The sequence below is a fragment of the Sapajus apella genome, unplaced genomic scaffold (assembly GCF_009761245.1).
Source record: "Sapajus apella isolate SASKATOON/1434 unplaced genomic scaffold, GSC_monkey_1.0 scaffold45, whole genome shotgun sequence".
NCBI lineage: Eukaryota > Metazoa > Chordata > Mammalia > Primates > Cebidae > Sapajus > Sapajus apella.
Genome location: NW_022436985.1, coordinates 10,216,763 through 10,228,110, shown reverse-complemented (window position 1 = coordinate 10,228,110; position 11,348 = coordinate 10,216,763). Strand labels below are relative to the sequence as shown.

Here is an 11,348-nt window from a genome sequence, read left to right as displayed (position 1 = left end):
CGTAATCTGATGTATAACGTCTGATGTTAAAATCTGGTGTAAAAAAAGATACATCTCAGCAAACCACAGGAAATCTAGCACAAAGTCCTGAAAACTATTGGCAAACCTGATGCAGTGCTTAGAACAGTGTCTTACTCCCAGGAGCCACTCTAAATGTTAACCAATAAATGACACATGAATGACTCTGGAGGAGCATCACTTTTTTTTTTTTAAATTGGATATTTTGGAATTTATTTATAGGCTAGGCAATAAGTTACTCAGATTAACACAGATCAATACCACCTTGACTTGCCGACCCAGAGAATTCTAATTAGAGCATGACTTTTTGAACTCTTATGTTTAGAACTGTGTTACATGGCATCAGTTATTTATCTTTACATCAGTCTCACCAAGTCATTCTTAGTTCACATTTCTCTTGAAAACCTGAACATACCAAAACTTCCTAACCAGACACTGAGCTACCCTTCCCACTATTCATCTCTTTAATAAAGCTAAAGTGGCTGCTGGGGAATGGTTTGGAAAACTCTTTTACGCAGTTACAATCTGAGTATGTATCACTCAGCTTTGGCATGAATGAAGGTAATTGTTAGGCCCAAGATGAAGCCCAATTCCTAGAAAATAACAATCTTAAAGTGTATGAGAATAGAGATGAACATTTAATAGGGTGGAGATATAGTTTATCATCTAAACTAGGGCACTTTGGAGAATGAAAGGGGTGCTATGAGTAATTATATGGATGCGGGAGATATAATTTGGGATTGTCCCAGGGAAACTGGGAGATACTATAACCCTAACCCATAAAGCTTAAGGGTATTTTTCAAGGTTTAGTAGTGATGCTTTGAAATATACATCTTTTTCCATGAGACAATTATTTTAGCTTTGTTCTAATGCAAAGCTGAAAATCTATAGAGTGAAATTATGAACACAACTTCTTTAATGTTAATTTTAAACCAGTAGTTGACAATTTACCTTCTAATAACAGGCATATTTTATAAAAAGAGTTTCAGGAGGTTTATTTTTCTGCCTTCTTTCTCCTCTATGCAAGTGTTCTTTAGTTAAGGGATCAACATTGTAAGAGATATTGTTGAAGAGTTTTAAAATATTATTCATAAACTTCTTGGTAACTCTTAAGAGTGTAAAATGTCCAGGTTTCTACCACATCACAGCCACATCATGACCCTGAACTTCTTTCCTTAAAATATGTTCTAGGTTTTAAATTTCTTTATATTTTAGGGTTTTCTTGTTTTGTTTTGTTTTAGTTTGTAAAGCACTGCTTCTGGTATGTGTCACAACTATTTCAAAAGGTGGCTATAAACGCTAAGTCAGGCAATGGACATGGAACTCTGTAAACTATACAAGATACATAAATGAAGGAGATAAATCTCAGTGTTATAATAAACATCCATTTCTACAATTGCTCACAAGGAAAATTCTCTTCATCCTAAAGAATTTGCAAATACCCCTTCTATCACAAAATCTGTTGTATAATATTTCTTTTAAAATTAGCTATTTTTAATTGAAAAAGGAATATATGTATATGCACAAAATTTAAAAAAAACCATAAAAAGGTCTACAGAAGTTTTATATTAAATCTTGACCCTTCTAGACTCCCAGCCCTCTATTTCTCTTTCCTATTGCCTATACGCCATTCCTATCACCAATATTTTGTGGAGCCTTTCAGAAATAGTCTATGCACATACATTCCCCTTTTGAAAACATGTGGAAGTCTACTATATACAATATGTTCATCTAGCTTTTCTCAATTTAACAAACACCTTAAATATTGGTTCATAGCACACGGATCAACTTCATTTTTCTTCACAGATGTGCTTGATTTCATTTTATGAAGTGCCATAAGGTTTGATCTGCCCTTATTGTTCCATCACGTTCTAAGCCATTTCCAGTCCAATAAGAGTCTCTGCAGATATTGCCTGCGGTAAGAGACTAACCTGGATCAATTTCTGGTCAGTGCTTATAAAGATTTTACCTTAAGAAATATTTGAGGGCAGGGATGTTTAGAATCTAGGGTTGATATCAGAAATAACAAAGAAATGATCTTGATTTTCTTATACAATAATATCTGCATTGACTTCTGGATGTTCAGGGCGAGAATGGAGCAGACATACTACGAAAGAACATTGCAAAAGTAGATCCTTTGAACACAAGAAGTCTGGTATTAGGAAGCAAAGTTTCCTGTGAGTTATTTTCTGGGATAAAGATTAAGACTCTGCCTACTAATATTGCCCACAATAACAGTACTTTTTAAACTGCAGGCTGCCACTCATTTAGTAGATCATACCAATTTAGTGACTAACAATAAATATTTTATAAAATAAAAGAATAAAAAAATTATAGTGTACTGTTTTGTGAAGCTGGATCATATCTATCTATATATGCACACACACAAATATGTCTAAGTGTACATGTAGTAGGACCTAATGTAAAATAGCTTTCTTACTGTTGGTTGTAGTTTTAAAAGTTTGAAAGCCATTGCTTTAGAAAATAATTACTGCTAGTAATCATTTTATATTTACTTTTTCACATTCACTTTTTTCCTTAGAAGCCTCTAAGTTTCTTTCCCACTTTGAAGCAGAGATTAAAAAAAAAAAAAAAAAAAACAAGAAAGAAAGAAGGATGTATGTGCAGAGGGGTCAGGGAAGAATGGCAGTGGAATGTGTTTCTAGATTTGTCTGTACCACAGGAAAAGAGCCAAGGAAACAGTCACTCTTGAACAAGAGACTATCATGATGGTGTTGGTGGATTTGTTAGAAATTCAAGATTTCTCTCTGGCTGCATGGATTACTCCACTTATGACTGAGGACAAGATCTGAAAACTTACTCTCAGAGGTGGTCTTGTCTTCACCATCTGACTGGAGAGTTCCTTCTGCATCGACTCATGCCACCAATCAGGAAATACGGTGACAGGTTTTTTGTTGTTGTTTATAAAATCTATTTTTTACATAGGAAGATAACCTTTATAAAGTTATACCTCACCATACAAATGCATTTAAAATTATTAACTGAAGTATAATTTCCCAGAAGTCAAACTTGCTTTATGCTTTGTAATGGAAATTTTGAAACACTTTAGACCAAAATAACCAGGAACAATTTTCCTCTCCCTAAAAGGAGCAGGAACAGAATAGACTAGTTCAGTCATAGATGAAAATATCATTGTGTTCTCACAGTGATCCATTCACTGCAGCTTGGAAGCAAATCCTCTAGAGACTGAAACAAACCAACAACACAATGTTCCCATCCTCTACCCTCTGAACAGGGATCTTGGGTTCAGATGCTGAAAAATTAAAGAAAAAAGTCAATTCCCATGGGGCAGTCTTGCAGCTCAGAAAAAGAGTGCAAAGTCTAAAGATCACCAATACATAAGACTAAACCTGTTTTCCATGAGTTTTCCCAGTTCCCACTCTAGCGTGAAACACTGACTTTATAGAGCTTGATCAGAAGGCATTTCACTTATTCCCAAACTTATTATTTTGGACTTTGCCATCTGCCCTACCCCTCTCTCCTTTACTCTGTTTCCTTATTTTCCTCCCTGGTCTTTTTCTCTTCAAAGAGGTTAAGAAAGCTCTGTGGGGAGGAAACTCTTTGCCCTTTGCAGATTTTAATTCCCAGGCATCTCCCTTTGTGAGAACCCAGACAAACCCTCTGCCCAGGGACTGCTGTGTTTGGGCTTGTATCACTGGTCTTTTTGCACACTCCTGGATTTCAGTCTCAACCAGCTGGTTCCTACCTTCCTGGCATGTTCCTCAGTTGAAATCACTGAATCTTTCTTTGCTATTCTAACTCCATCTTCTTATTCTGAGACCAGTCAGAACTGAAGGCAAGAGCAATAGACCAACACTGAGGTATGGTGTGATGGCACACTTATTTCTTGTCTTATCCTAGTATCTTATAAGTAGACTCGGACCTTGTCGCAAAGCAGCAATTCTCTTTGAGTCACCTTATCTTCGAACTTGGCTTCTGACTAGCTTCTTCATACTATTCTGGTAAATGGATGAGAATTTCCCCAGCCCAATCAGCCTGAGAACACCAGGAGCAAGCTGTGTCAACTGTTACCTGATACAGTTGAGTTTATGGACCCAATGCAATGAAGGCGACTGTGGACCAGAGCAGGAGATGGCTTAGCAAATGAAAAGATAGAGTTATTATAAGATTGCGGGAAAGCATGGAATTTAGATGGTATTTAAATGAAGCAGTGTTTGAAAGGTTCAAAGCAAGGTAGGGTTAAGGATTTGGACTATGAAATAGACCCAGGCTCCTGTTTCTTTGAAATGTACAAAGTTAAGATGAATATGGAGTGCTGTATCCAGAAACCCCTTATCTGAATCTCTCTGCACCTGGGTTGTAAATTGAGAATGCTTCTGTGGGTCAAAGGAGCTTAGTTAGACTCTCCAGGCAATAATGGAGTGTTTCATTCTTACCAGTATAATCTACAACAACAAAGTCTTTGATAATCTTTAATTTTGAAAGAAACAAAGTTTCTTAATGACTAATAAGGCAGGAGTCATTCAACAAAGGGAGTTGTTATTTTATAGCTTCAACATCCTTAAGAGAAATATTATTTCCTGCTCAGTTTGCAGCTGTCTTTATATACATCTATTAATGTAGTCTGATAAACAGCGGGCAGATTTTTTACTCTCTCAGTCTGAGCTAATTTTTGTTTTCTGAGGATGTACGTTTCTGTTAAAACTAAGACTCTGCCTATCCCACTAGCCTGGTAGTCCCCAACCTTTTTGGCACCAGGGACCAGTTTCTTGGAAGACAAGGTCAGGGGAGGGAGAGGATGGCTTTAGGATGATTTAAGCACATTACATTTATAATTAGATTTTCATAAGGAGAGTGCAACCTAGACCCCTCGAAGGCACAGTCCACAATGGGGTTTGCACTCCTATGAGAATCTAATGCTGTGGCTGATCTGACAGGAGGCAGGGCTCAGGCAGTAATACTTGCTCACCTGCCACTCACCTCCTGCTGTGAGACTCGGTTCCTAACAAGCAGCAGACCGGTATTGGTCTACGACCCAGCGCTTGGGATCTCCTGTGCTAGTTCTTCAGAATCAGGCAGAATTCCCAGATGCCTGTCTGTTCTTTAAATATCACCCAATATCACCTGTTGGACTTTGCATCACTTCCATTGTCTCTGTTTCTCTTTTGCTAATTATTATCTGTACCCTGAAAACACATTGCCATTTTGTGAATTCCTGTGTTTTGCATGCAGCTCTCATTGCTTAAATCCTGCAGCGTGGCACAACTCCTTCACTCTCATTTCTCACCTGCTCCATGTAGATAGAAGTCCATGTTCTGTCTCTTTTCTGCTTATCCCATTCTTACTAGAAGCCTACCATAAGTTGTTAAGTTCTGGGAGTTAGCAGTTCTCATCTCTAAACTGAACTCAACAATCCTCTCTAGAATCCAGGTTGCTGTGCACTAATTTTGTAGATGTCTTCTCTCCCAGGGGTTCCCCTGGCTCTGGGTTTCTGAAGTTCAATTTCTAATTTTGACATGCTTCTCCTCACCCTTTTAGCTTGTCTGAAGCACAGTTAAAAGAACACATGTTTTTTTAAAAGATTTCCAAGAGAGTTTATTTTGGCTTTTATTTTTTATAATTTCACCTTTTATTTTTGATTCAGAGGGTATATGTACGGATTTGTTCCCTGGGGATATGTGTGATGCTGAGGTTTGGGGTACAATCGATCCCATCACTCAGGTACCAAGCGTTGGATCCAATAGTTAGTTTTGGAGCCCCTGCCCCTCCTCCCTCTAGTACCCTCCAGTTTCTGTTGCCATCTTTATGTCCCTGAGTACCCATGCTTAGCTCCCATTTGCAAGTAAGAACATGTGGTATTTGGTTTCCTGTTTCAGAGTTAGCTTACTTAGGATAATGGCCTCCAGTTGCATCCATGTTGCTTAAGAAGACATGATTTCATTCTATTATGGCTGCATAGTATTCCGTGGTGTATATGTACTACAGTTTCTTCATCCAATCCACCAGTGATCGACATCTAGGTTGACCCCATGTCTTTGCTATTTTGAATAGTGAAAAGAGTCTAATCTTCAAAAACTGTTCTGAATTTTTTCTTTCAGTATAGTTCAAATCTTCACACATCATTATCTGCCAGTTGATGGCACTGAATTTCATTTCAGGATTGTAAAAGAAGAGCATTCAACCTAGAGGTCTCACCACAGTCCTCTTTTCCACTCTGACTAGATCCAGGACAAACAAAATAAGCAAAAAAATCCACAAACTAATCAGAAAGCACATCCACGATATTATTCAGGGTTCTCCACTTTAGGAAGAGAAAGGCTTGAAACAGAATGGCAGTTCATAGGTAAGTAAACTTACCTGGACTTACCAGAGAGGAAAATTCCAGCTCAGTGATGTTAGCGTTTGTGTATAGATCAATTTGTCACCTATTGTCTTCCTTGCTTCACATAACTATCGTCAGAGGAATGTCTGATGGAGAAATGTCCAAATCTAGATGTCTATTGAATGGAGCTTTGGCAACACCATTGGTAGTTCCAGCCTTTTAGAGCTCTTGAATAATCTTATCAATCTGCAGATGTGTACAGTATCTATATCACTGCCAATCGCAGTGTGACCAGTGAAGCTGTGTTTGCCTATAATCTGACAGAGTTCAAAATTTCAAAAGCACAGAAATAGAGCGTAAGCATTTTTTTTATAGAAACTTGACACTGTCGTGAAATCCAAGTGTGATAATTTTTCTAGTAATTCATTTTTATTGAAGTTTACAAGAGTATCGAACCATGGTAGATCTGAAATTATAAAAATATAACTGTTTTTTAATCATAGGTAGTTTGAGAAATATCTATCAGATGACTACTATTGAATTAAATTTAGCCTAAAGTTGCCCCTTGCATATTTTAAGTTTGGCCTAAAGATTTACCCATACATAGTGAACTGCAACCTAACTGGATGTGTCAGTAGCCTACCCTTGTAACAAGCAGCTGACTCTCAGCCAATCACAGCAGGCATACTTCAGCCACTCACAGCCAAATGTTCAAACTGTGTTCAAACAAGGCAAACACCGAGCTGTAACCAAACTGGCTGTTTCTGTGCCTTACTTCTGCTTTCTGCACACTGCCCATAAATCCTTTCTGACCATGTGGCAGTGCTGGAACCTCTCCGTATCTATTCTGGTTTGGGGGACTACCTGATTCATGAATCCTTCTTTGCCCAGTTAAACTCTGTTAAACTGAATTGGTCAAAGAGTTTGTTTTTTTTTTCACTGACAACTGAAAATTAGGCATCTAAATTATCTTGAAATACATCAGTGGAAAGAATAGAAATCCTGCTACATAAAAGGGCTACCTAAATGAGGAGCTGAAGCAGTTATCAGAGAAATTCATATTTCATGTGCCAGAAATCTCAGAGATGTTCCCCTTTGAGACTAACGTGACTATCTGACGTCTGTTAAAATGAGATTATTGGGCTATTGGTGGAAAACAAGAGGAATAAAAACCTTAAAAATTAGGGGATTGTTTTCCTGAAATCTAAATCTCCTAAAATTTCTGGTCTTTCAAGAAAGAATAACCAGCAAAGTGTCTTTCTACCAAGTTCATGAGGCCGATTCTTAGGCAGGAGTACAGATAGCTCCTAGAAGATGCAGCCATCTGCCTTTTTTGATTTACTGTAATATTAAACTAAACCAATTTTTTTTTCTATTCACTAGGTGTGAATGGGCTGACTTCCACCAGTGAAAATATAGGGAAGCCAAAAAATACCTTGTGTGTTCTTAGACCTACCGACCCTGTGGAAGGAAGAGCCTCCCTGGGGAGTTACCCACCAAGGGTACTTGTTAAAGTCTACTGATAATCCTGTAGATTTTCAGGGAGGCTTTAAAAAATGCCCCTCAAATGCCAAAGCAATTTAGCATGATAATTTAAAAAGCTAACATGGGTATTTGTACTGATCTCAATAATTCCATTAGATAGGTTTATGTTGTGCTCTTAAACGCCTCTCCTTCATCAACTCCTGTAGTTTCTCCTCTTTTTGGCTCCCACATTCTCCTCTCTCTTGTATTAGGTGGTCCTGTTTTGGACTATCAATTTGGTTTTTATCTTGGTCAATCTTTGGGACGACTACTAGCATTGGATTGGCTCTGTCAGCTGCTATCTCAGGTAAGAAGTTCTTCATTGCTACTCCCTACCATCCTCTCACTGCTTCCCATCATCCTCAGATATCTTATATGACCCTTCTTACTGGTTCCCCTTTTACAGTAGAGGGGGACTGAACCACATAGCAAAGCCAGAGATAATTAGGATGGGTTACATTTAATCGTAAGGTTTGTGTATCCAGGACACGTTGAACATTAGTAATCACTTGTTTTGTTCTCTGAAACTCAATAGAGTGATTGAGAGAAGAGCCACATGTGGAAAAGATGGAAAGAATTGTGACACAATCCAGTGGTTCTCAAACGTGAGTATGTATCAGAAACCCATGAAGGCCTTGTTTTAAACACAGATCTATCCCCTGTCTTGCCCTGCTGAGTTTCTGATTAGGTAAGGGTAAAGGCCAAGATTTGCATCTTTAACAAATCCCCAGGTGATGCTGATACTATTGCCTGGAAAATTACTCCTTGAGAATCCCTGAGTTTAACAATGTCAACCAGGCAGAGTGTATGTATTAGCATCTGCAGTGAAGTGGGTTTTTTGAAAGGGAGGTTAGGTTTAATTACCTTGGATTAAATCAGGAAAGTCAATGTTAATATCTGAATGCTGCATATTGATTAATTTACTTAACGAGGACACAAACTCATCCATAATGACATATTCTTTTCCCTTCTGGAGTGTATGGTCAATTGACAATCTAGACTGGGAGGATTCCTTCACTGCAAGCTAACTTAAGCTTCTGCTAAATAAATGAAATAGGTGTTTTCTATATTTTATAGGCATCGAAAATTTGGGGCAAGTTTTTATGACCAGTGAGAATTCTCTTTATCATATGTAGAAGTAGAAACAAGTGCCCCAAAAATTATTTTAGAAATTGTGATGGTTAATTTCACGTCTCAGCTTAGCTAGGCCATAATACCCAGATATTTGGTCAAACATTATTCTACACATTTCTTTAGAGGTATTTTAAGACAATGTTAACATTTAAATCGGTAGACTTTGAGTAAAGCAGAATACCCTCTCTATTAGTCCGTTTTCATGCTGCTGATAAAGAGATACCCAAGACTGGGCAATTTACAAAAGAAAAATGTTTAACTGGACTCACAGTTTCACATGGCTGGGGAGGCCTCATGATCATTGTGGAAGGCAAGGAGGAGCAAGTAACATCTTATGTGACGACAGCAGACAAAAAGAGAAGGCTCGTGCAGAGAAACTACGGTTTCTAAAATTATCAGATCTCATGAGACCCATTCACTATCACAAGAAAAGCACAGGAAAGACCCACCCCTATGATTCAATCATCTTCCACTAGGTCCCTCCCACAACACGTGGGAATTATGGGAGCTAATAATGAGATTTGGGTGGGGACACAGACCCAAATCGTATCACTTTCCATAATATGGGTGGGCATCATCCAATCAGTTAAAGGCCTTAATAGAGAAAAAAACTGATGTTCCAAGAAGAAGAGGGAATTCGGAGCAGATTCCCTTCAGACTCTTTAGAACTACAACTCTTCTCTAGGTCTCCAGCCTGCCAGTCTACTCTGCAGATTTTGGACTTGCCAGTCTGCGCAATTGAGTGGGCTGATTCCTTAAAATAAATCTTTTTTTCTCTCCCTCTTTCTCTCTATATACGTCTTATTGGGTCTGTTTTTCTGGAAATTCCTGACTGATAAAGAAGCAATGACAACTGTAGTCAACTTCTTGCTACTTGTTGAGAGATACATTTGTATAGCATTTCCTAGAATGTGATCCATAAAACCCCATTCTGAAGGATGTTCAATAAAAAAGGGGGCTCTGAAGATTACCAGTAAGTATTAGCAAATAAAAGGCTCTGAAAATTTGTATAGTTAAGAAGCTCATTGTCTTTTTTAAACTGAGAAGTTCTCAAATAAATTTGGTCATGGGATCTTTTTTGCCCGTATTACTTACTAGCCACCTAGGGAATTTATATTACAGAACAATTTTGGGATTCATACTTTAGTAGTTTCATTCTCCTTTACCCTAAAAGTTATCTTCATCTGTATCCATTCTTTCCTCTTCAGATGGTTTCTATATCTGCCCAAGGCTGATCCATCTGTGACTTAGGCCTCTGTATTTGTCTCTTAGATCTCTCATATGTGAAGTAAGAAATCCAGCTAACTTTCTGCTGCTATCCTGTTAGTGAGATACCCTGGATAACCAGCCCTCAGCTCTTCTTGCTATCTCTGTAGTCACCCATGTGACTGGAGAAGGTTTTGGATGATTACTGTCCTAGCCAATATCTGAGAGCAAACACATGAGAGACCCCAGTTGAGAACCACCCAGCTGAGTCTATAGTTGAACCACAGAAGTTCAAAAGATAATAATAAATTGATGTTTCAAGTCACTAGGTTTTGGGATAGCGTCATGTGCTGAATGTTCCACTCCTCCCCATTGATTTGTTGAAATTCGAACCCCTAATGTTGATGGTGTTAGGAGGTGGAGCCTGTGGAAGGTGAGTAGGTCATGAGCCCTCGTGAATGGGATTAGTGCCCTTATAAGAAGATCTCAGGGAGCTAACTTGCTGTCTTTCAGCCATGTGAGAGAGAGAATCCTTACTAGAACCCAACCATGCTGGCTTCTTGATCTTGGGCGTCCAGCCTCCAGAGCTGTGTTAAGTAAATGTCTGTTATTTTAAGCCACCCAGTATATGATAGTTTGTTATTGCAGCTTGAACAAAGATGGTTTGCTAAAAAGTAACAAACACATGGAACAGTTTGATGAGGTGTCTCTCCTCAATATCCAAAATACCCTGTGTACTTGTGTATTGCTCTCCTTATTGCATTACATTATGATAATGAGTTTATGTGTCTGCATCTCTCATCAGGTTTTAAATTCCTGAACAGAAGAGAGTGTGTCTTATTTTTCTTTGTATTGCTAGTACAGTGCCTGGAAACTAATTTGATCAATAAATTTATGTTAAATACTGAATATGTAAACAGTGCTGGAAGAAGTGCTTGTGAGTTGTTAGGAAGAAGACTATCTATGACTATTGTATTTGAAGGGGGCCTTTAAGGATGTGTGGGTTATGGCCAGGCGCCATGGCCCACGCCTGTAATCCCAGCACTTTGGGAGGGTGGGGCAGGTGGATCACTTGAGGTCAAGAGTTTGAGACCAACCTGGCCAACATGGTGAAACCCTGTCTCTACTAAAAATACAAAAATTATCCAGGCACTTGGGCAAC

General features: G+C 38.4%; 1 protein-coding gene across 1 annotated transcript in view; it reads left to right on the top strand.

Annotated features, from left to right (window-relative positions):
* Positions 1-3,514: 3,514 nt before the first annotated feature.
* DMP1 (dentin matrix acidic phosphoprotein 1) overlaps positions 3,515-11,348 on the top strand; it is a 36,039-nt gene continuing 28,205 nt past the window's right edge. Inside the window, exon 1 of the mRNA XM_032239664.1 lies at positions 3,515-3,860. The gene's annotated coding sequence lies outside the window, so the exon portion shown is untranslated. The remainder of the gene's footprint in view (positions 3,861-11,348) is intronic.